Source organism: Cervus elaphus, chromosome 32 (assembly GCF_910594005.1).
Source record: "Cervus elaphus chromosome 32, mCerEla1.1, whole genome shotgun sequence".
Taxonomy (NCBI): Eukaryota; Metazoa; Chordata; class Mammalia; order Artiodactyla; family Cervidae; genus Cervus; species Cervus elaphus.
Genome location: NC_057846.1, coordinates 10,996,094 through 11,022,805, shown reverse-complemented (window position 1 = coordinate 11,022,805; position 26,712 = coordinate 10,996,094).

Below are 26,712 nucleotides of genomic sequence, written 5' to 3'. Positions count from 1 at the left end.
CCTACTAGAATGAATTCCTAACAAGACGATGAATAATATTGTAGGGAAATGAGGAAATTTGGGGTCCCACAGCATCTTGGGGCAGGAAGAAGCTAAGACAAAGACCCAGAGGACTGGGTTTCCAAGGAGAAAACATAAGGGGTGGAGACCTTGGTTAGTGGCTGAAGAGTGATGCTCCCACTAGTCTGTGGGCCTGGTGATGCTCCTGAACCTCCAAAGCATGTCTGAGGGCATTTCAAGTCCAGGAACCTGAAATCCATCTTTTTCCTTCCAGGTACATCATTGATGCTTATTCTCATGATCCCACAAATTTAAGGTGTCAGATCAGTCAAGCTTTAGCCAAACTGTAGTTTTGTCTTGGAAATTTGTTCTTCAGGTTTTTTGCCTTTATGATATTGGCTTTTAGGCAATAGTCAGAAAAGTTGTCAACCTCATGTTTTATTTGCTTACTTGTTTGTCTAAATCACAATACATAGAGATAAAATCCAACCCACACTTTGCGTCTGCCCTACACTCATAAAGTGAGTATCCATGTGTGAGTTATTGTCATCTGATAAAGTGCATTTTGTATTTTTTTACCTTGTGATCAACTATATTTTTCTTAGAATAAAATGGCAGTGAAAGGAAAGAATCCATGAATATTTAGAAACTGAAAGGAACAAGGAACTAGCAGTGCAGTATTTCTTTTGCTTATTAAAATGGATTCAACATAGAACATTATTTTCCCCAAATGCTAAAGAGATATATTTCCACAGAGTTTTAAAGTTCCTGAATCAGCTATAATATAAATTTTTCAACTAAAGCATTAAAAAGAATAAATTTTCCTCTGGCTAGAAATACATTGTTCAAACCTCCTTACACACAAATAGACATGACTTACTTTTCCATATACCATTCTTTTCAGACATCTATCCATATAAAATAGTTCAAAATTATCTATCAGTATAAAATTTAGCCAGTGGTTGTTTTCCAGAAATTTTATTTTCAAGTTACACCATGGTTTACTAAGCCTTTTATACATTTGTCTTGGTATTTCTGGATTACTGCATTTATGAAACTTCCATTTTTTGTTATGTAATCTTTGCTATAAACAGATGAGGCAGAAATGATTTAACAGTTCAAGCAGAGTGTTTGCTAAGCAGCTAGATGTTAGGCAGTGAGGAATGGTCCCTCTTATTCAGTTATCCCTGGTCCGTGTACAGTATATTCTAAGGCTGTTAGTTCAAAGGTGTTTCTGCATTTGGTGCATCAAATGGAAGAAAGTGCTTATGAAATGTACAAGCATTTTTCTGCCAAGTTATGCTAATTTTCTAACTCAGCTAACTGTATTCTTTTATTCCTACATGTGCTTGGTACGTTGGTAGCTCTTCTAATAAATAGAAGAGATCATTTATATTAGCTTATTAGCTTTATCTAAAAAGATACTTATAGAATGCTTGCTTTTATTTGAAGCTATATTACTTCCAAATCAAAACATTTCCCTGCATAAATCTCAGTGCACTTACATTATAATAACAATAACTTCCCACCAGAGCAGAAAAGGGGATTATAAACATGGAGAAACTGGATCTTTCTGGGTCAATGAAGTCCATTGCATTTAAACAGAACCAGTATCAGTCTCTCTCTCTCACTCTCTCCAATCATGTTGTAATCCCTGGCTTCTCTGAGCACTATTTAGTTTTGAGGTAATTTAGTGTCCTCTTAAAACAGCAATTCTTCTATTGCAAATACAACTTAAACTCAGTTGAACAAATTCACCCCTTTGTTGTTGTTCAGTCACTAAGTTTTGTCCAACTGTTTGCAACCCCATGGACTGCAGCAAGCCAGGCTTCCCTGTCCCAGAATTTGCTCAGATTCATGTCCATTGAGTCAATGATGCCATCTAACCATCTCGTCCTCTCCCTCCCTCTTCTCCTTTTGCCATCAATCTTTTCCACCATCTGGATCTTTTCCAATGAGTCAGTTCTTCCATCAGGTATCCAAAGTATTGGAACTTCAGCTTTAGCATCAGTCCTTCCAATGAATAGTCAGGACTGATTTCATTTAGGATTGACTCATTTGATCTCCTTGCAGTCCAAGGGACTCTCAAGAGTCTTCTCCAGCACAATTCAAAAGCATCAATTCTTCTGCATTCAGCCTTCTTTATGATCCAACTCTCACATCCATATATGACTACTGGAAAAACCATAGCTTTGACTTTATGGACCTTTGTCAGACATGACTAAAGTGACTTAGCAGCAGCAGCAGTGGTCAGTAAAGTGATGTCTTTGCTTTTTAATGTACTGTCTAGTTTTGTCATAACTTTCTTTCCAAAGAGCAAATGTCTTTTAATTTCATGGCTGCCATCACCATCCACAGTGATTTTGGAGCCCCAAGAAAAGAAAATCTATCACTGCTTCCACTTTTTCCCCATCTATTTGCCATGAAGTGATAGGATGGATATATAATCTTAGTTTTTTTGATGTTGAGCTTTAAGCCCGCTTTTCACTCTCCTCTTTCACCCTCATCAAGAGATTGTTTAGATCCTATTCACCTTCTGCCATTAGAGTGGTATCATCTGCATATCTGTGATTGTTGATATTTCTCCTGGCAATCTTTCCAGCCTATGATTCATCCAGCCCAGCATTTCGCATGATGTACTCTGCATAGAAGTTAAATTCACTCCTAGTATGCATTGAATAACTTTCGAGACATTGGAAATGTGATGATGCTGGAGAGGCCACTGGATTTATAAATATTCCTAGTACTGCAATCTCCTCTTATCCACGGTTTCAGTTACCTGAGGTCAACCACTGTTAGAAAATGGTAAATGGAAAGTTCCAGAAGTAAGCAATTCATAAGTTTCGAATTGTGCACCATTTGAGCATCGTGATGAGATCTTGCTCCACTGTCTCATGTCCAGTACATCCTGCCCATCAGGCACTTAGCAGCCATCCGAGGGTCAGACAGTCAGACGGCCCTGGTGTCAGTGCTTCTGCTCACATGGCCCTTCTTTTACCACACACTCGCCCCAAAATGCAAGAGGAGTGGTGCAGGAATTTGAATGTTTTCTTACTGTGTGTAATTTATAAGTTAAACTTGATCACAGGCGATGTTTGGATGGAAGAAATATAGTGTACTCAGGACCTTTGCTTTCAGGCATCCACCGGGGGTCTTGGATCGAAGACCCTGAGGATAAGAGGGGACAACTCTACACAATCAATGTTGATGCAGATAGTGTTATTCTAGGGTCTGGGCCATGCTAGCAGCAGAGAGAGGAAGAGTTGGAAATCTCGGTATTTCCTGCAACAATTCCCAGAATAAGTTCCATGTTATAAATAAATGTAGGGAGTTGTGGGCCTCCCCGTTGCCCAGTGGTTATGACTCCTCACTTCCACTAGTGAGGGTATGGCTTTGATTCCTGGTGGGGGAACTAAGATTCCCCCATGCCACGAGGCCTGGCCAAAAAAAGAGAAAAAGAGAAAGAAGAAAGTAGTTTTTCAAATAAGACCCGATAATCCAAGTCTTGGCCCACTTACTGCCAACTGCCTCCAAAACTTGGCTCTAGGAGTTTTATTTCTAAATAAAATGAGTTCACATCCTGAGATAACAAATGAAATGCAATCTCTTTTATATCTGCCCATTTATATGTGTAACTTGTTTCTTTGCTTAGATTTTGAGGTCCACAAAATATCTCAATTACAATTCAGGAAAATTTATTATTCTGCAGTAATATATTCAACTGGGGAAAAATCAATTTATGCATATGTAAAATCAGAGCCAGTCTTTCTCATAAAGATGTAAGAATTATAACATCTGTGGTATAGACAATTTTTCCAAATAACATTATTAGGTATGCTACAATTGAAGTTGTCAGCATTTTTCTGCCATTGGAGCTGACCGTAATTAACTACATAACTCTTCCTCGCATCTCCTAAATTACCGTTAAGTGTTCTCTCCATGCTATCTCTCTGGAAAACGTTGTGGCTGGGAATCGTGTGAACAAGAGTGTCATTGCTCAGCCTAATTCTACCTGCAGCGGATGTAGGAAATAGAACCCTGGAACCATCAGTACCACAGGCCATCTGGGAGTTCCATTAACCTCATGCAATTCTCACAGAATGAAAACCAGACACAATGATTAGTTTCTGAGCACTGCCTCCCGTGGCTGACATATGCAGTCGGGTGTAATTTACCAGATGCCATTACACAGAGAAATGTGACTTTTTGTGTGAAGTTATTTGAGGCAGCTTCTCTGTCTTCTGCTTGCACCAGACTCCAAATACCTGGATTTTATCCAGTCTGGCACGTAATGTGGGGCTGTGTTGGTTGAGTTTCCGCAAGCATACAAGATGTTTCTTACAACAAGTGTGTCCCTGCTTCTTGGGGGACATGTTGCTCCTCAGGGATGAGGAGCTCAAATCCTCGGAGCAAGTGTCCTGGTGCTGCCTCTTGCTGGGGGAAGGGGGACGATCAGGAGAGGAGAGAGAGTGTTTTCCACGTAGACAAGCAACCAGACAGCGGTGGGAACACGAAGGAAGCCTGGCAGAGGAAAAGTTCAGGACTGACAGAAGCCTTTTCCCGGGTTCTCACTGTCTCCCAAGGTGGGATGACTACAGAATTCTGCGATGGAGAGAAGTCTCTGTCATGTAACTCCAGTTCTTACTCTCCTGCCCCCAGCTCCGCCACCCACACCATGTGAAGTGACGCATCTTGGATCTTGGAAATTCATAGCAGTGCACTGAAAAACATGCAAATGAATGAGGTCAATAAAGAGATGAAGGGGCCTTTCTCAAGTATTTATTATTTTTCTTTACTGCTATTGCAAAACACCTTACATTTTTTTTCTCTTTCCTTCCTTTATGTTTTTCCTTTTGCCTTTTTAAAAAAAAAATTTGTTTAATTTAGAAATAATTGTATATTCCCAGGAAGTTGGAAAGAAATACACAGGGCTGTGTGTGCTTTCCCCAGTTCCTACAACATTAACGTCTAGCATGACTATAGGGCAGGACCCAGGGCAGGAGATGGATGTTGGGACAAGCCAGGAGCCTGGGTGGATTCCTCCCGGTTTGCAGGCACTCCTGTGGGGGATGTGTCTGGGGTACAGAAAGTGTAAGAGGGGACATTTAATTGTAGATGTAAGTTAGTCAGGCTTTCACATACAGTATCATGTTAGTTGTAGGTTTTTGTTTTTCTCTTTATCAAATTGAGAAGTCCTCTCTAATTGCCTAGGGCATTTTTGTCATGCATGAGTGATGAACTTTGTCAAATACCTTTCTACTTCAAATAGTACAATGGTGTGACTTTTTTAGATGGTTGATATGGTGAATTGCATTGATTGATTCTTAAATATGGAAGCAGCCTACACAGCTGGAGTAAATGCCTCACAATTCAGTCTGATAAGATTTAGTTGTGTTTGCTGAGGATTATCCCAACCAATGTTATGAGAGCTATTGGTCTGTAGTTTCTTCCTCTCTTTCTTTATTCTGTTTTTGTTTTTTTAGCTTTTTTTTTTAAATGGTCTTTAATTATAGTTTCAGGGTAATGCTGGCCTCTTGAGTTGAGACTTATCCATCCATCCCTCTACTATTCTAGAAAAAAATGTTTTAAATTACTGTTACTTCTCCTTGGTTGAGTATTTGGTAATATTTTCCATGAAATCATCTGAGTTTGAACATTTCTACCAGGTTTTGTGCCTTCCTGGTGAACTGCATACACATCACTACACACTTAGGTATAGCTTTATATACAGGTGTTGTAGTAAAATGTTGGCATTTATTTACAGAAAAAAACAGCCTTTTTTTCCATTTATTGTTATTAGTTGGAGGCTAATTATTTTACAATATTGTAGTGGTTTTTGCCATACATTGACATGAATCAGCCATGAATTTACATGTGTTCCCCATCCCAATCCCCCCTCCCGCCTCCCTCCCTATCCCATCCTTTAAGAATATATTTCTTTAAGGTAAACATGTATATTTGGGTTTGATCCCACGTAATTGATATTTGGGCTTCCCCAGTAGCTCAGCTGGTAAAGAATCTGCCTGCAATGCAGGAGAGCCTGGTTCAGTTTCTGGGTTGGGAAGTTCCCCTGGAGAAGGGATAGACTACCTACTTCAGTTTTCCTGGGCTTCCCTGGTGGCTGAGCTGGTAAAGAATCCACCTGCAGTGTGGGAGGCCCGGGTTTGATGCCTGGACTGGGAAGGGCCCTCGAGAAGGGAATGGTAAGGCACACCAGCATTCTTGCCTGGAGAACGCCCGTGGACGGAGGAGACTGGCGGCTGAAGCCCGCAGGGTCGCAGGTCAGGCAGGCCAAGCCACCAAGCACCGCGCGGCTGGAGGGCCTGAGGGCGGGGCCTCAGTGAGATTCGGGGGCGGTGCCAGCTTCAGAGCCTCAGAGAGGCCCTGGGCGCCCATCTAACGGGGGAATAAGGAAGCTTTGTTAATTACTAGTGAGGGAAGGAGGAAGCGGCATGCTGACACGTCTAGGGTCTACAGCGAAAACTTCTTTCAAGATTTCTGAAGTTCTTTCAAAAAGAATGAAGAGGCAGACCCAAAGCAGAAATAACACCCAGTTGAGGATGTAACTGGTGACGGAAGTAGAGTCCAATGCTATGAAGAACAATATTGCATAGGAACCTGGAACGCTAAGTCCATGAATCAAGGTAAATTGGAAGTGGTCAAACAGAAGATGGCAAGAGTAAACATCGACATTTTAGGAATCAGCAAACTAAAATGGACTGGAATCGGTGAATTTAACTCAAATGACCACTGTATCTATGACTGTGGGCAAGAATCCCTTAGAAAAAATGGCATAGCCATTATAGTAAACAAAAGAGTTCTAAATGCAATACTTGGATGCAATCTCAAAAATGACAGAATGATTTCTGTTTCTTTCCAAGGCAAACCATTCAGTATCACAGTAGTCCAAGTCTATGCCCCAACCAGTAATTCAGAAGAAGCTGAAGTTGAACGGTTCTATGAAGAACTAAAAGACCTTCTAGAACTAAACCCAAAAACGATGTCCTCTTCATTATAGGGGACTGGAATGCAGAAGTAGGAAGTCAAGAGATACCTGGAGTAACAGCCAAATTTACCTTGGAGTACAAAATGAAGTAACAATTAAAATTCCAGATGTTTGAACTGGATTTAGAAAAGGCAGAGGAACCAGAGATCAAATTGCCAACATCCACTGGATCATCGAAAAAGCAAGAGAGTTCCAGAAAAACATCTACTTCTGCTTTATTGACTATGCCAAAGCCTTTGACTGTGTGGATCACAACAAATTGTGGAAAATTCTTAAAGAGATGGGAATACCAGACCACCTGACCAGCCTTCTGAGAAATAGGTATGTGGGTCAAGAAGCAGCAGTTAAACTGGACATGGAACAACAGACTGGTTCCAAGTTGGGAAAGGAGTATGTCAAGGCTGTATATTGTCACCCTGTTTATTTACTTATATGCAGAGTACATCATGAGAACCCCTGGACTGGATAAAGCATAAGCTGGAATCAAGATTGCTGGGAGAAATATCAATAACCTCAGCTATGGAGATGACACCACTCTTATGGCAGAAAGCAAAGAACTAAAGAGCCTCTTGAGGAAAGTGAAAGAAGAGAGTGAAAAAGTTGGCTTAAAACTCAACATTCAGAAAACTAAGACCATGGCATCTGGTCCCATCACTTCATGGCAAATAGAATGGGGGAACAATGGAAACAGTGACAGACTTTATTTTGGGGGGCTCCAGAATCACTGCAGATGGTGATTGCAGCCATGAAATTAAAAGATGCTTGCTCCTTGGAAGAAAAGTAATGATCAACCTAGACAGCATGTTAAAAAGCAGAGACATTACTTTGCCAACAAATGTCCATCTAGTCAAAGTTGTGGTTTCTCCAGTAGTCATGTATAGATGTGAGAGTTGGACTATAAAGAAAGCTGAGGGCCAAAGAATTGGACCTTTTGAACTGTGGTGTTGGAGAAGGCTCCTGGGAGACCCTTGGACTGCAAGGAGATCCAACCAGCCTATCCTAAAGGAAATCTATCCTGAATATTCATTGGAAGGACTGATGCTGAAGGTGAAACTCCAATACTTTTGCCACCTGATGGGAAGAACTGACTCATCTGGAAAGACCCTGATGCTGGGAAAGATTGAAGGCAGGAGGAAAAGGGGACGACAGAGGATGAGATGGTTGGATAGCATCACCGACTTGATGGACATGAGTTTGAGTAAGCTCTGGGAGTTGGTGATGGACAGGGAGGCCTGGTGTGCTGCATTCCATGGGGTCACAAAGAGTCGACTGAGCAACTGAACCAAGCTGAGCAGTGAAAACAAGTTTTCTATCCATAGGAAAAAGAAATTCATGCTACTTTTGCTGTCACACCTAAAACTGCAAAAGTTACAGCTACAGTACATGATAAGTGTTTAATTAAGTGGAAAATAAGTTTGTACAATAAGTTATTTTGAGAGAGGGAGGCCACATTAACATAACTTTCATTACAATATGTTGTTATAATTGTTCTGGTTTATTATTATTGTTAATCTATTACTGTGACTAATTTTCACATTGAGCTGATCATAGATGTTTGTGTGGAGAACACAGATATACTAGATTTCAGCCCTATCAGTGGTTTCTGGCATTGTCTAGGCGTCTTGGAATGCATGCCCTGTAGATGAAGGGAAGTGACTGTAGTGCCTTTTTGCCTGTTGCTTTAATGCCAGAGAAGCATGGCATATCAGGTGGTCATCTCAGCATAAAATGCAGTGGAAACCATCATTGTGCCTCCTTGACTATGTACTTCTTCTTTGAAAACAAAAACTTCCAAGTAAACAGAGCCAACTTTGTAACTCTGAAGGTCAACATGCAAGTAGATTCTTAGGTTTCACAGTAGGACGAGCCACTCTCTCATTTTGACTTCCTGATAACTGGAGCTTCATAGTTTGGCTGTGGGGAAAAGTGACCATATGGTTTCCAGTTCAGAGTGTATGTTAGAACCCACAGAACTGTGCACCACCTTTCCTGTGTGTTACTAGCCAGCTGGTCCCACAAGTGAATTTTCAGGAGCTCACCCTCATTCTCTAAAGCCAGCCACTCCTGAGTTATGAATACTGACCAAGATAAATGAATCCCATGGGTGTAAGATCATCGTCCAGCTGCTCTTCTCCAAAGTGAGCTCCAGGCTGGGGAGCATTGTGTGTGTACCATGATGGTGGAAGGGTATTCTACTAATACAAGGGAGCAGCATTCCAAAGGGTAGAACATAGCTATAATGTAAGAAAGCCCTCTACTCCAGTGATGAAAAAGGGTTACCTCTTCACTGAATACATCCAGTGGGATTAACCTGCCACCAGGTGGCTAGGTGATATCCCCAAGCCATGGTACCACACCCTTGGGCTCTGCTCTTTCTTGTCAGGCACTTGACCATGGCAGTGGTCTGCTTGGTCTTTCTGGGGAGTCTGTGTTGTTGCAGCAGTGTAGACACCACACCTTCACAGGTGTGAGCAGTTTGCACCTGAAGACCATGAGCCAATGCTCTCGTGGCTGGGGAAGCTGAGGGCCAACCTCCGCGGAATGGGTGGGATGAAAACTCTGGCTACAGAATACCTCACTGAAGTGGGTGTCCTTCTTGACTATTTACATGGCACACCATTCCTGCTTTAATACACACCATGTGCCTCTTGGCCATGTTTTTTCATCAGTTCTCCAATTCTGTCTTCCTAAGTTACTGACTGTTTAGCTAAACCACCCAGTATATTCCATGATTCAAACAAGATTCCTATCTCTGGACATGTTTCTGTCTGGGAAAAGGGAAAAACTAGATTTATGGTGACTGTCAGTAAAGAATCCGCCTGCAATGCAAGAGACTGTCCACAATGCAGGAGACCCGGGTTTGATCCCTGGGTCAGGAAGATCCCCTGGAGTAGGAAATGGCAACCCACTCTTGCCTGGAATTCCAAGGACAGAGAGCCTGGTGGACTACAGTTCATAGGGTCACAAAACAGTCGGACACGACTTAGTGACTGCACCACCACCATCTGTGCAATAGGTAGATTTCTACTCACCACACTGCTGCTTCTTATCAGTGGAATGCTAGTCTTACAGCCTCCGTTTACTTGCTGGTGGCTGCTATCAGGGCAGTATGAATAATCATCAATAAAACAAGCCTGAGCACCCCTCCCCCAACTGTTCACAGGGAAGTCCTCATAAATAAGTTCCCATTGAGAAAAAAAAAACAGTAAAACGACAGAAATCAGTTCCGTGGGACTCTACTGCTGCCGCTGCTGCTAAGTTACTTCAGTTGTGTCCAACTCTGTGCAACCCCATAGACAGAAGCCCATCAGGCTGGGACTCTAAGCCACCTGTTAATTCAACCTGTCTAAGACGTCAGGGGCTTCTCTGATAGCTCAGTTGGTAAAGAATCCATCTGCAATGCAAGAGACCCTGGTTCAATTCCTGGGTTGGGAAGATCCACTGGAAAAGGGATAGGCTACCCACTCCAGTGTTCTTGGGCTTCCCTTGTGGCTCAGCTGGTGAAGAATATTCCCGCAATGCGGGAGACCCAGGTTTGATTACTGGGTTGGGAAGATCCCCTGGAGAGGGGAATGGCTACCCACTCCTGTATTCTGGCCTGGAGAATTCCATGGACTGTATAGTCCATGGGGTCGCAAAGAATCAGACATGACTGAGTGACTTTCACTTCACTTCAAGACTTCAGGAACTGCTCAAGCATAATTACATATGTAAGCTTATATAAAGAAAGCTGAGCACCAAAGAATTGATGCTTTTGAACTGTGGTCTTGGAAAAGACTCTTGAGAGTCCCTTGGACTGCAAGGAGATCCAACCAGTCCATCCTAAAGGACATCAGTCCCGAATATTCATTGGAAGGACTGATGTTGAAGCTGAAACTCTAACACTTTGGCCACCTGATGCAAAGAGCTGACTCATTTGAAAAGATCCTGATGCTGGGAGGGATTGGGGGCAGGAGAAGAAGGGAACGACAGAGAATGAGATGGCTGGATGGTATCACCAACTCGATGGACATGAGTTTGAGTAAGCTTCGGGAGTTGGTGATGGACAGAGAAGCCTGGCTTGCTGTAGTCGCATGGGGTCGCAAAGAGTCAAACATGACTGAGTGACTGAACTGAGCTGAACTAAAGCTTATATATAATATACGTGTGTGTACACACACAAGACACATATCGGGTACCTCTGAGTCCAGTCAAGCTGACACATACATTTAACCACAATACAGGGACTGGAAACAAAATGAGCGGTGCCCTCACAGCACGGATTCAGCGACTTGCTCCATTATTAGTCACACCTGACTAATCATTGTTAGTCTGAGAAATGGACATTTTGTTTTGTGTGTGTCTTTTTTAATGTTCGTGTTTGTGAAGTTTCTTTAATCTCATCCTTGATAATTTTTAAGTCCATTTAAAAACTTGAATGATGGGCCCATGCTTGCCATTGAAATTGCCATGCTACTTTATTATCAGCATCTGTTTCTCATTCATTTCTAATGTGAATTTTAGTCACAGCATTTCAGTTTTTTAATGGCATTATTTTAACAATATTGGCCATATTGTCATGTATTAGTGTCTCTTTCCTCCATTTTAAAAATGCAGAGAAGTAAACAGAAACTAGGCATTTACAGATTTTGTACTCTATTTATCCACCCATCCATTCAACAAATAGCTATCATGTCATGCCCTGCAGATACTAAGATAAATAAAGCATAATTACTATACTCAGGCAGCTAAAATATCTACTACAGAGGGGAAAACGACACTGATAACACGGTGGTATGAGTTCCTGACCCATGTGTAGAAATAAACAGAAGCTTGATTCTGCACAAACAACAACTGATTTTATTCCTATTATTATTATTATTTTATTCCTATTTATTAATATAGCACAAATTTTTGTGCTATGGAGTAAAAATAGACATTGCTCTCTAAGGGCACTTCTAAATACCTCAGAATTGACCACCTCTGTGAATCCTGTGCCCCAGCCAAGCCTTTTCAATGTCCCATCTACAAATCTGTAAACACCCCCAGATTTATGACAACACGGGGTATCTCACACCAGCCATCCTGGTGTTTGTCTGAACCCATAGTTCTGATGCAGCTCAACAGCACTCATGGTAGACTTGTGAGCCCCTATTATATCCCAACCACTATAAGTGACACTAAAGCACTATCTACTCTGGACATTTCCATTTGTTTATACATGAAGCAGTGATAAGGCTGCAGGCTGGGAACCGTGGAGCAGGAAGAGCAGTGTGAGAGATCCCAGGGCAGGACTCCTGGAATTCAGTCCCAAGTACAATTTGGAAGTTTGTAATGTAACATAGGTGATGCTTTTTAAGTGGCCTAGCATATAGCAAGTGCTCAATTAATGACCACAGTTAGAATTCTTACAACACATTCATACCTGACACAAAAGCACAGCAGCTAATGAACAGTAATATTCAGTAAAGCAGAACCATATGACACAAGCGTTAGGTCTTCTGTTGTGGCCCACAGGTCCTTAAGTTCCTGTTCTCCTTGCTCAGGCTCTGTTGCCCACACTGGAGATTCTTGTTGGTCCAGCTGTCCCTCCCTTCTTTTGCAGAGCCCACCCATTGAGTTTTTCAAAATTTTTTGGTTTTTAATATTTTTAGTTCTAAACTTTTTGTTTGGTTCTTTCTCCACCTCTGAGACTTTTTAGTTTTTCATTTGTTTCCAATTTGTTTGTAGTCACCCCCTGAAACATTTTGAGGATGGGATAATTAAAGTACAGGATAATTCTAACATCGGTCATCTCACTCTTGACATATTGCCTTTGATTGACCGTCCTTTTCATTTGACTTCAGTCTTTCTCTTTCTTACGTGACTTCCATGTCAAATCCGGACATGTTTGCGTTGTCTTCAGTCAGTTCAGTTGTTCAGTCATGTCCGACTCTTTACGACCCCATGGACTGCAGCACGCTAGGCCTCCCCATCCATCACCAACTCCCGGAGTCCACCCAAACTCATCTCCATTGAGTCGGTGATGCCAGCCAACTGTCTCATCCTCTGTCGTCCCCTTCTCCTCCCGCCTTCAATCTTTCCCAGCATCAGGGTCTTTTCCAGTGGGTCAGTTCTTCCCATCAGGTGGCCAGAGTATTGGAGTTTCAGCTTTAACATCGGTCCTTCCAGTGAATATTCAGGACTGATTTCCTTTAGTATGGACTGGTTAGATCTCCCCACAGTCCAAAGGACTCTCAAGAGTCTTCTCCAACACCACAGTTCAAAAGCATCAATTCTTCGGTGCTCAGCTTTCTTTATAGTCCAGCTCTCACATCCATACATGACTACTGGAAAAACCATAGCCTTGACTAGACGGACCTTTGTGTTGTGTTATGAGAGTTCAGTCTTACCGGAACCTCTGCTTCAGCTGCCTTTCTCCAACACCGTCTAGCTGGAGGCTAGGACTGACAAGTGGGACACAGGTCTGGGCCCCCAGCAGCCTCTGTTCACACAGTGGTGTTTGCAGCGGGAAGTCCTCCCTCCTGCAGGTAGCAGGGGGCGCTCCGGCCAGCAGGTGTGCCTCAGAACTGTGCCCTTTGTGCCCTGAGGGACCCCACAGGTGTCGGGGTGCCTCCAGAGGGTGACTATCTAGATGGTGACTTGGCCTGTTCTGCTGTGTGTGGCAACAGGCCCCACTTTTCCAGTGGTGTTGGGCTGGAGTGTAGCAGTCATAATCGAAAAGCTCCCTGTACTGCCCGGCTGCCCTCCCCTATTTCTGAGCCTAGAGAGAACAGCCTTTGATTGGGGTTGCTTTTCTTCATCCCCACTGGTATTTCTTCAACTCTAATTCAGTATTAAATAAGGCAGAAGGTGACCCAGGAAACTCACCACCCCATCATTCCTTGTATCCTTAGCCCCTGACCTACCTAGCAAAGTCTTCTGATATTTGCTTCTTGCTTAAACCCCATGGTTATACTTAGAGAGAGGAGTAGGAAGAGATGTTTCTACTAAACACTCCTTGAAGTAGAAGTCAAGAGAGAGAAATTTTAAAAGCATGAAAAACTAAATTCAATGCAGTGGCATTGGTGTTTGCATCACCATCCGACAGTTTTAAATTGCTGATCCAGTTCACATAACTCAACCCAGAACTAATTATCATATACCTAGGGAATGCAAACTCACTTAAATATTAGCTTTGATAAAAGGTAATTAATCAGGCAAATTTAGCAGCACAACAGAATGGATTTATTTCAAATTCAAATAGTGATGATTTAAGGATTATCAGCTCTTTGGGATTAGATGAATAATCAGAAACTGAAAGTTCCCTCTAACATTCACAATTGTCATTAGTTTCCAAGTCTCACCCTGTTAGATATGGTTAAAGGGAAAAATTAAGGTAAAGCTAATGTCCTAGAAAGGTTACTGATTGTAATAAACAAAGAGGTTTGCTCTAGAGAGTGAGCCACACTCTGAGGCCAGGGTGGGCCCGGGGTGGGGGCCGTGCAGAGGAACCTGGTCTCCTGCTCTCCCTCAGCCCTGCACTGCAGAGAGCCAGGCTGGTGGATAAAAACCCGGAGAGTTTCAGGAGTCAGTAAGAAATCACACTGTCCCCCAGTAGCTGGCCTTCCAAGGAGGCAGATGGAGCAAAACGCAACCAACCAGCTGCTATTCTGGCAAGAAGAAGGGACAGGAAATACAATATTCACTGGAAAAGTAGAGTCTGCCCAAATTAGGAGCCATCCATGTTCAAGAAGCATTCTAGTGTGAGGTAAAATTTTACACGCCTTTATTTCATTATGATCTGGGTTTTTGGCACATTAGACAGTGGCAGTGCGGAAGCCATATTTTTTGATGGGGGGTCATGTATAAACATCACATTTGTAGTTTCTTCCTGTGCTGTCGAAAGGCTTCCTGGACACCAAGATCTCCAGGTCCTGGATTTGTCTGGCGCCCTTCTGACATTCCAGAGGGCTTAACTCAGGGTTGCACGTGGTCACCCTTACTTAACAGATACATTGCAATGAAATAAAACTTGTGATTTGGCCATCCTCAAAACCACAAATTAAATTAACATTTCTAATAGCTGTCATTTACTTTTCAAATTCTGCCAAGAACATGAAAAAGAAAATTAGTGACATTTTATTTTGATAGATACCATAGCAGGCATTTTAGTAAAGTCATGTAACTAATTCATAGATTGACAATAAAATGTCCCCAACAAGCATATTTTGTCTCAAAATATGACAGATCTTGTTCATTTGCAGATGGACAGGCAGGCAGACCACCCATCTGTACCCAAAGATTGCTGCTTCTTTCCTCTCAAGACCATCAGTCATTCTTTCTCTGCAAGAAGTTTAGTTCAGTTTTATAACCAGAGAGGAGCTGAATAATTCTGTTCAAACCTGTTGTTCTAGAGAATAAAGCCTGAGGACAGCACCCTGAACCTGCCCTTCCTGGGACAGCAGGTGGAGGAGCCACACCTGTGACCTGACCCTTGAGTCCCAGAAGCGTGGCAGTCACAGAGCTGCAGCCCTGTCTTCACCTCACCCGCCAGGCCCGAGGCTGCTGGGGGGTGAGGGGCCGGCTGCGTTCACACCGTCTTTCACTGGCTGACCTGTAGCCTTGGTCCAGTTACGTCACTTTCCGAGGACTCACACACTCTCTCTGTTCCAAGGGAGAAAATGGATGACATCACTCGTAGTGTTCCCTCCAATATGGAAACTTTATAATTTCATAAGCAATTCTACACTCACGTATTGTACTGTCTAAACTAAATTGCTCAATGCAAGAATACTCAGGCTTGTTTATCAAATACTCCAGGTTTCCAAATCACAGAAGAAGGTAACTTTTCGGATGTACCTGTTTTGGTGATTGAACATCCCCATTTTCAACAAGTTCAGAAGATTTTTTACCCTTGCTTTTTTTACCCTCCCTATGGAGCTAAGACTGTACAGGCCACATTGTAAAGGCAGAAATGTCTCTGACACAGGAGAACAGCCTTACTGAACAGCACTTGCCTGTGGAAGAACAGTCTCCCTTGTTTCCTCTGACTTACTGAGCCAGGAGGTTGTTTTCCGCTGGACCATGGAATTTCGGGACTCAAAGCTGAGTGGCGAGGATGTGCTGTTGAGCGGCACAGGAGTCTTGCTTGTGGGCCCCTCCGTCGTCTCTCCTCTGCTTCCCCCTTAGGACGTGAAATTGGGCCCAGCAGTCACTACCAAGCTGTAATCTCTGCTGGTGGACCCTCTCTTCCTTTGGGCAGCCCAGATGGCAATATGGATCTGGTGGTGCCTGTAGAAACGGGCAGAACTCAGATCAGATGGGGCTGTGGCCACGTCCTGAAAGTCAGGTCTCTGTAAACCACGTGGCTCCCCATTGAGTTCAGACATCTGAGGAGTGAAGTGTGAGGCCGTGAGATTCTTGGGTCCTCCTCTCCTCTGAGGTACCCTTGCTCTCCTCACTGCTTCATGTGTCACCCATCATCAGGAGTCATCTCCTGTTCCTATCCTCCTCCCTCTAGATTCCCAAGCTCCACCCCCAGCCGCAAGCTCTGCATCATAGCGATTCCTGCCGAGCAGCCAGCCTGACTCTGGGAGAAGTTATTCTTCCTTTATTGGTGGATACTGCTTTCCAAATCCACGTGAATTCTATAAAAGCACGTAAGCTATTTCCTTCAACTTCAACTCGACCATCTGACCATAAAGAGCGAAAATCAGCATCAACCAATTAGAACACGAAATAGAATGAAGGTGAAGCTAACTGCAGGGCATTTGACACTCAGGTTTTTATTTTCAGAGCATGCAGGAGCAGTGGCTTCGTATCTTTGTATAAAGATGCGTGACCATGGAATCAAAGAGGCACACAAAACAAGGTTTCCTGTTTCAGCCTGGAGACGCATCAGCAGAATTCCCTGACCGGCAGAAGCGTTCTGAATAATGAGGAGTGTTTCAGCATCGTGCCGGACATTTCTCTGCTTCCACATTTCAGGACTCTTCTGGACAATTTAGATCCGTTCATAGAAATGCAGAGTAGATGTCAGTTGGAAATAAACAAAAATGAAACTTGGCTGGTATGTGAAGTGCAACTGAAAGTATAAACATTTCAAATATAAGTACAGAAGGGTGGTGTCCAAAGTGATACAGAAACACACGTTTTACTAAAGGATCTCTTCAAGTATGCTGGATGTAGGTCTGAGTTTGTTTGTTTGTTTGTTTGTTTACTGCAAGTTTGAGTAAACTTTGCTTTTAAAGTTTCCTATACATCAAAACCAAAATAAAACTTACCCTGGATTTGAGCATGAATTAACAAGAAGAGATCTCTGGGGTAACGTGGAAATCTCTCCAGGTGAGAGAGGCAGATGTGGAAGGTGAAGAAGTTTTATAAAGTGAGATGATATATCGATTAATACATGGGGGAATCCTTACACAATGTATATAGATATCAGATCACCACGGCACACACTTTGTTATCACATCTCAATAAAGGCGAAATAAAGCAAAACCACTGGTTTACGGGTTGGTTTACAGTCAGTGTCGGTGTCCCCGCTCGTGCCTGTGCTTTAAGCCTGCGTGTACTCGTGGACAGTGGGTCCCGAACAGTGCAGATGTTCACATACCTGAATCCAATCAGACTCCACAATCAGAAGCACTCTTAGCACCACCTGTATATACATCCAGTGCATCACCCCAGGACATATCCTTCTCTGCTGTTGAGTTTCATCATCTATGAAACAAGGAGCATAGTTATCTCACTCGAGAGTTCTTCGATGCTACAAATCTCACCTTTGATAAGAGATACAACCATTCCATGTGTGTGTTACAATTATTACTTAAATAAAATTCAAATCTCTTTCCTTTACACTAATTATACCTTCTGTGTTTAATTTATCAGATGACTTTAACACTCCCTTGTTCTGAGTTGTGCAGTGTTTTGGAAATCAAATTTTAAAACTTACATTTTCTTACCTTAGTAAATTGCTTGTATTGTTAGTTTGGGCTTCCCAGATGGCTCAGTGGTAAAGAACCTGCCTGCCAGTGCAGGGGCTGCAGGAGGCTTGGGTTCGATCCCTGGGTTGGGAAGATCCTCTGGAGGAGGAAATGGCAACCCACACCAGTATTCCTGCCTGAAGAATTCCATGGAGAGAGGAGCCTGGCAGGCTACAGTCCATGGAGTCGCAGAGAGTCAGACACAGCTGAGTGAGCATGCATGCACACATTGTTTATGCAGCTGGTAAGGATGGAAAGAACATCAGAAGTAATAGAATCACCACCACACTCTCTTGTCTCCTGATCTTCTTCAGGTGGTGAGACTGAGCCCCACAGGTGGAGTGAATCCCAAATCCATGCCCGGCGTGTACCTGGATGGGGCTTAACCCCAGTTAAACACAGCGACGTGGGAACAGAGATGATACTGAGAGAACAAGGGTTGCCTGACTGTGACAACACTGATGCCCAACTCTTCCATGTTGCCAAGGTGGTGAGTGGATTGCACTTTACATTTTGAACTTAAAATGATAAAGTCTGCTCTCCAATAACTGAAATTCAGGGAAAAGTTGGGAAGGTGCTTTGTTGTATCTGAAGTTGTAATCAGTTTGCCTTGGGGAGATATTTTTTCTTACCACAAAGAGGAAACATTTTGTGAAACAATTACTTAACCTTGTTGCACATAGCCTGTATATATTTTTATCAAGCTCAAAACATGAACAAGTTTTAAAGTTTTTCCATCAGTGATATTACAGTTAACAGTCACAGCACTTATTAAATGATTTGTGGTCACCATTTTTTCTCAATCCAGTAACTTTCTGAGGTGGGCAGGGGGGAAATGTCTGTTTCTATAGTGTTGGAACATGAGAAACACAGAAAACAGGTTTACAAAAATATGAAACTCTAAAATAAATGAATAAAGTAAATCTGTGACCAGATTATGTGTAGAGAAACTGTGTCAGCAGTGCACTTTGCTCAGCTGTTTTGCTTTATTGATCATGAAACCGCTTTGCTTTTGAGATCAACTCTTTAGTCCACTCATTTGTTTTGGAAAAACACTAAATCACTTCATATATTCATTGCACACAAAGCTAGGTGTTCTAAGAGAACCACTGTAAGGTGGAGCAGATGCAGGCAAACAAGAACATTACTGTTGCCCTAATCAGGGTGGTGTGACAAACTGAGACTTCATAAATGATGGATTGCATTAGCTCCATGGGGAAAGAGCCTATTTTCAGGAGAAGGGTGAGCATACTGCTCATAAGCATCAATGTGTAAAAGGCACAATGTGTTTGAAGTATGGCACTGGATTTGAAAAACTGTGAATGTTGCCCATGAGTTTGAAGGTGGGAATCTGTAAGTGTCTCAGTCATGGCAGATGTCTGAGGGCTGGTGTGTGCGGATGAGGAGTTTGGTCTTCTTCCCCCAGCCTCTGTGGGGTCCATGGGGTGGGTTACCTGTGGCAGTGGCTGGGTGAGCACCGACTCAGGGAGAAGCAAGTGATAATTGAACCCCAAGCTGGGAGTCACAACCATCCTCTTAGAAGCATCTTCAGTACCTGTCTAGTACTTGACTTGTACTCACTAGGTAAAAAAATAAAAAGGCAATTGTAAAGAGTTAGAAATTCAGGAGTTAGAAACTCCTTATTGCAAAATTCAGACTTAAATTCAAGAAAGTAGGGAAACCACTAGACCATTCATGTATGACCTAAATCAAATCCCTTACAAATATACAGTGGAAGTGACAAGTAGATTCAAGGGATTAGATCTGATAGACAGAGTGCCTGAAAAATTATGGACAGAGGTTCATGACATTATACTGGAGGCAGTGATCAAGACCATCCCCAAGAAAAAGAAACACAAAAAGGCAAAATGGTTGTCTGAGGAGGCCTTACAAATAGCTTAGAAAAGAAGAGAAGAGAAAGGCAAAGGAGAAAAGGAAAGATATACCCATCTGAATTCAGAGTTCCAAAGAATAGCAAGGAGAGATAAGAAAGCCTTCCTAAGTGACCAGTGCAAAGAAGTAGAGGAAAACAATAGAATGGGAAAGACTAGAGATCTCTTCAAGAAAATTAGAGATACCAAGGGAACATTTCACACAAAGATGGACACAATAAAGGACAGGAATGATATGAACCTAACAGAAGCAGAAGACATTAAGAAGAGGTAGCAAGAATACACAGAAGAACTGTACAAAAAAGATCTTTATGACCCAGATAATCACGATGGTGTGATCACTCACCGAGAGCAAGACATCCTGGAATGCAAAGTCAGGTGGGCCTTAGGAAGCATCACTATGAACAAAGCTAGTGGAGGTGATGGAATTCCAGTTGAGCTATTTCAAATCCTAAAAAATGATGCTGTGAAAGTGCGGGGGTCTGGCCCCAGCAGTATCCAGGGGAACCCTCAGGATGAACGGCGTCGGCGAATGAGAGAGAGAGACAGACAAAGCTCGGGGCTGAGTCTGGAGTTTATTTTTGCACGGCCCCTTTATACCCTTAACAACATCTTTTTGGGGGAAGTGCATATTGCTTACACACAGGTCATCTCAAAACATTACAGCAACTTGACCTTCAACAGAAACAGGATGTCACCCACATACTTTTCGTTCACAAGAGTCTTTCTTATCATTTGGCCTTCAGGCCTGCTAACATTTTATGGCTTGCACCTGGTGTGACTTAAGCAACTTCAGTAGCCAACCCTGTTTTTCTTATGATTAATCTATTTTCTTTCTAATAGGCGTCATCTCTATGGGAACTAGATAGGATTACATTTTTACAGAACAGAAATGGAAGGACTGCAAAAACAGCAGATATGGCACAAAACAGGCTCTTAGTCTAAAAGTTAACTACCTGCAAGAAGTCACCAGCTAATCTCTATCTAAATACACCAAAGCCTTTGACTGTGTGGATCACAGCAAACTGGTAAATTCTAAAAGAGATGGGAATACCAGACCACCTGACCTGCCTCCTGAGAAATCTCTATGCAGGTCAAGAAGCAACATTTAGAACCAGACATGGAACAACAGACTGGTTTCAAGTTGGGAAAGGAGTACATCAATGCTGTACATTGTCACCCTGCTTATTTAACTTATATTCAGAGTTCATCATGCAAAATGCCAGGCTGGATGAAGCACAAGCTGGAATCAGGATGGCCAGGAGAGATATCAATAACCTCAGATATGCAGATGACACCACCATTATGGCAGAAAGTGAAGAGGAACTAAAGAGCCTCTTGATGAAGGTGAAAGAGGAGAGTGAAAAAGCTGGCTTAAAACTCAACATTCAAACACATGAAAAGATGCTTAACATCACTCATTATTAGAGAAATGCAAATCAAAACCACAATGAGGTACCACTTCATGCCAGTCAGAATGGCTGCTATCCAAAAGTCTACAAGCAATAAATGCTGGAGAGGGTGTGGAGAAAAGGGAACCCTCTTACACTGCTGGTGGGAATGCAAACTAGTACAGCCACTATGGAGAACAGTGTGGAGATTCCTTAAAAAACTGGAAATAGAACTGCCATATGACCCAGCAATCCCACTCCTGGGCATACACACCGAGGAAACCGGAACTGAAAGAGACACATGTACCCCAATGTTCATCACAGCACTGTTTATAATAGCCAGGACATGGAAGCAACCTAGATGCCCATCAGCAGATGAATGGATAAGGAAGCTGTGGTACATATACAGAATGGAATATTACTCAGCCATTAAAAAGAATTCATTTGAATCAGTTCCAATGAGGTGGATGAAACTGGAGCCCATTATACAGAGTGAAGTATGCCAGAAAGAAAAACACCAATACAGTATACTAATGCATATATATGGAATTTAGAAAGATGGTAATGATAACCCTATATGCAAGACAGAAAAAGAGACACAGATGTATAGCAGACTTTTGGACTCGGTGGGAGAAGGCGAGGGTGGGATGATCTGAGAGAATAGCATTGAAACATGTATATTATCAATTGTGAAACAGATCACCAGTCCAGGTTTGATGCATAAGACAAGTGCTCAGGGCTGGTGCACTAGGATGACCCACAGGGATGGGATGGGGAGGGAGGTGGGAGGGGGTTTCAGGATGGGGAACACATGTTAATCTATGGCTGATTCATATCAATGTATGGCAAAAACCACTACAATATTGTAAAGTAATTAGCCTCCAACTAATATAAATAAATGAAAAAAATTAAAAAATAAATAAAATCCCTAGGTCAAGTAAAAAAAAAATAAAACCTCAACATTCAAAAACCCAAGATCATGGCATCCAGTCCCATCACTTCATGGCAAATAGATGGGGAAACAATGGAAACTTTATTTTCTTGGGTTCCAGAATCACTGCAGATGGTGACTCTAGCCATGAAATTAAAAGACGCTTGCTCTTTGGAAGAAAAGCTATGGCCAGCCTAGACAGCATATTAAAAAGCAGAGACATCACTTTGCCGACAAAGATCTGTCTAGTCAAAGCTATGGTTTTTGCAGTGGTCCTGTGTGGATGTGACAATTGGACCGTAAAGAAAGCTGAGCGCTGAGGAAGTGATGCTCTTGAACTGTGGTGTTGGAGAAGACTCTTGAGAGTGCCTTGATAGCCATTGTTGTTCAGTCCCTAAGTTGCGTGTGACTCTTTGTGATACTGTGGGCTGCAGCAGTCCAGGCTCTCCATCCTTCACTGTCTTCTAGACTTTATCTAATTACATCAGGTCACCCCAAAGCTGCCTGTTTGAACCATGATAGTTGAGTCTCATCTAAAATTAGCTGTGCTTTGACATGTCAATAATTTACAGTGGTGAGCAGTTAAAAACACTGCAACAAAACACCTTATTGTCCTTATATAGGGGTGTGATTGAGGATGATATAGAGATAATTTAAAAGCCATTTTTTTAAGGAGGGAGCAAAATGAAAATGACTTGTCTGTTGGCTTTAGTTTCAGGTAAAGAAACAAATTGAATCTTAGTCACAAATGTGGTTTATTGCGAAGACACTATAATCACCTAGGTAGGCATGCTTTCTGCTTTCCCTGGGAATTAGGAAGCTCTCAGTCATGTCCACAGTCCATCATTAGTAAACAAGAAAGCTGATAGAATGAATTGTGATGCTCACTTGCTTACCTCTCCTTAGTTTTATTTGTGCTGCATTTATTTTTTGAAAGCCACCTGAGTAATATTTGGAATGAGATTGGATGTAATTAATTTAATAATTGATTTAGTAGTTGGGAAATGATATAATTTAGTTAGTGCTCAACAAATACATGTCTGTGTATGTACTCATTTAACTCACATGTACTTTTTACTTACTATACACAGGGTAAAGACTAATTTTGAAACATTTTTTAGAAATAAACTCAGAAGAAAAAAAAAGAAATAAACTCAGGGTTTCAGTTGATATGCAAATAATTTCTGAGCTATTGAGCTGCACTCATTAAAATTGGCAAGAACTGGGGAATTTCATTATATATCATTATTTTGCACATCTGTGAATATAGTCTACAAAAGAAACATGAGCTCTATTTCATTATCTACACTCTGTATTACATAAGCTTACTTCAGGCTTAAGTACTCAAAGAATGAAAAAGAAAGTTAGTCACCCCATGGATGGTAGCCCACCAGGCTCATCTATGGGATTCTCCAGGCAAGAATACTGGAGTGGGTTGCCATTTCCTTCTCCAGGGGATCTTACCAACCCAGGAATGAAACCCAGGTCTCCCGAATTGCAGGCAGACTCTTTACTGACTGAGGCACCAGGGAAGCAAGTCATGTGTAAAATCTCTGATCTGTAAGCTGGGGAAAAAAGATGTCATAAAATAAGTCCATGCAAAATGGCAACATGACGCAAATGGTAAGAAAAGTTGCATATCAGGTGATTCTCAAATTGGTGGTGAAATCTGACAATGGAAGGATCTAGAGTCACAGACAGAGCCTTCCTCCTGAGATGAGGTCAGTGGTGAGACAGTGCGCTTCTTACCATGCGCTCAGATAAACACCTCTGCTTCCACCAGGGGCAGCCTTCTTCATGCTCCCGAGCTGGTTCCACCCACCCTCCCCCACCCATAAATCGCACTGACTCCTCTGGCACTCGATGTGATATGTAATTGTGTGTGTGCTCGTTGACTGATTCCCCCCAGCGTGATGTGTGAATTGCATCCATGATTCATACATGGATTTATGCACACATTCCCTTGTGGGACATTCGGGTGGCTTACCCATAGGATGTTATAAACAGCGAAGTGCTGGACAGCCCAACACCTGTCGTTCAGTAAGCACATTAATTATCTGAGTTTGAATTAATTCCTGCACAATGTCAGAATTGAGATATCTTGTGGGGAAAATGAGCAAACGCCTTGGAGACCCTTCACACCTCAGACCATGTCCTTCTGGCCCCTTGGGACCACTGAGGAGCTTCTCGGCTCTGCACTGTGGCCATGCCGAGTACAGAGCACGGTGCCGGTTTCCTCCCCCAGCAGGGGTCCTGAGGACGGCACCGCAGCCCACGTGCAGAGCCGAGAAGACGCCCAGGAGACGCCGGCTGCTGAGCACCCAGTCACCTTCACTGAAGGTCTGTCAGGAAGCCTGCTGAGGGCTGGGTCACTGAGGCCACCTAATAGTGGCTGCCATTGAAGGACAGTGCATTTTCAGGTCTCTAATAAACTAAGTGTAAACATTATCTCCATGAAACTTCAGTTAACTACAATAATATGTTAGTGATTCTTCATGCATTATCTTAGAAGTAATGCTCACTTATTTCAAATATACATATGAACATAGATATACATGTGTACTGCATACCTATTTATATTTTATATAAGCCTGGTCACTTGGGGGCTCTTGTCTTGATAGTATGTATCACTTTAACCAGTGCCATAAATCTATGATCTGTACTGTTTTCTCAGTTTATAAATCAGACAACTGTAGCTTAACAAAGCTTAAAAATCATGCCCTCATCACCTGATAGTAGTGATGTGATATAAAGCTCTTTCTCTACAACTGTCAGGGAAATATAGAGAATTTCTCTGGTTCTGGGATTGTTTTTGTATTTTTAATAGAAAAAAAAGGGAGATGCAGGGTTAAAAACCCCAGTAAGTGATGAAACAATTGGACAATCACTGTACAACAGTGCAATCCGTCTTCAGTAATGAAATGATCTCAGACCTTCATTTACTCCAAATTGTACAAACTAATGAAATAAACAACTTTAATTAAGTACTCTAAAGTATTTTACATAGTCTACTTCATATGTTTCCCATTTCTTTCTCCAACATGAAAAAGAGATAGATTGTGGGAAAATGAATTGATGATGAAAGGTAACCACCCACAGCTTTCCATGGGAAAAGGATCACACACATACATAAGAAGGCTTAGAAATGAAACCATTCTATTGACTGCTCTTCTGGTGATACTGGAGTGTTCACAGCCAACCACTGACCCAGACTCATCTTCTGAGAAATGTCAAGGTTAAGATAATGGTCATTTTTATATTACAGAAAATGGTGACCGAAACTTGGGGCTCTAGCAAAGCCCTGGGTCAGCATCCTGAGCACCTGCCCCGTCCCCAGTGGACATTCACAGGTGCTGTTACAGCACTGTCTCCTCAGCACACTCCTGTGGTGAAAACAAGGGGCTCAAGGCCATTCCACCACATAGACATCCTCACCCTCTTTTCTTCCCACACGGAGGAAGCGGGTGGGGAGAGGGAGGTGGGCCACATGGTGTTGCTAATCCTCCCAATTCCGACATCAGGTTCTGCAGTGCAGTTCACTGTGGGTTCAAAACCGTTTCTTCTGGAAAAACAAATGACAACAAATTTTCGTTACATTTGTGTTTTTTGTTTGCAAAACAGAGAGACTGAATTAAGTCTCACTGTGCGTGTTGTCTCGACAGCCTGGCTTCTTACCGTCAGTGAAACATCCTTATATTCCTCTAGAGAGATAAACCCTTTATGGCAACATCCAAAAGGATTTTTAAAAATGAACCCAAAATACACAGTATTGTTTTTAGGCTTTGTGGGCAGAGGCATTTCCAAAGTGGGATCATTTCTGAAAACTATGTTCCTCTCCTCCCAATAAGCGTCAGTAACAAGACACCAAGTCCGCCCATCCTGTGGACTCTGCTCCCTGTTACAATTAGTGTCCTCAGAGTCCCCACATGCACATTACAAGTGTAACAGTAAATGTCTGTTATAATATGTGTGCACTTATCATAGAATAGTAATTATGGGGCAGGCATACCAATACATACAACCAATTTTCAGGAGCTGTAAAAGCATTCATTTTGTCAAGGATCAGAGTCCACACAGCACGTGTGCACACGCGTGCGCACACACACACACACACACACACTTTTATAGCACTATTATTTTATGTATCCATTAAATTAGTGTTTTAAGTGGCTACTCGTTCCTGAGAGCTCTGCTGGGCACAGAACACAGGGGTGATAAGGTACTCTCTCCCAGATAAAGCACTTTTCTGAGGATGGGGACTCCGTTTCAGGTGAAGGGATCTTTCCACAGTGTGGGATGAAGACAGCATCATTGGAGCGGGGGCAAGAGGTGAGCCATTTTAGAGAACACGGGACCACCCACGGTGACTCTGAATAAGTGTTCGCAGGCACACTGGCCGCTGTTTCTCTCCCTCGGCCAGAGGCTGTCCCTGCTCCCATGGACAGAGGGGATGGAGTACAGATAACACGCAGTGAGCATCGAAGGGGAGAAATCAATACAAGTAACCCTTCCCTGAGAGCATTTACTTTAGAAAACCTGTAATCAT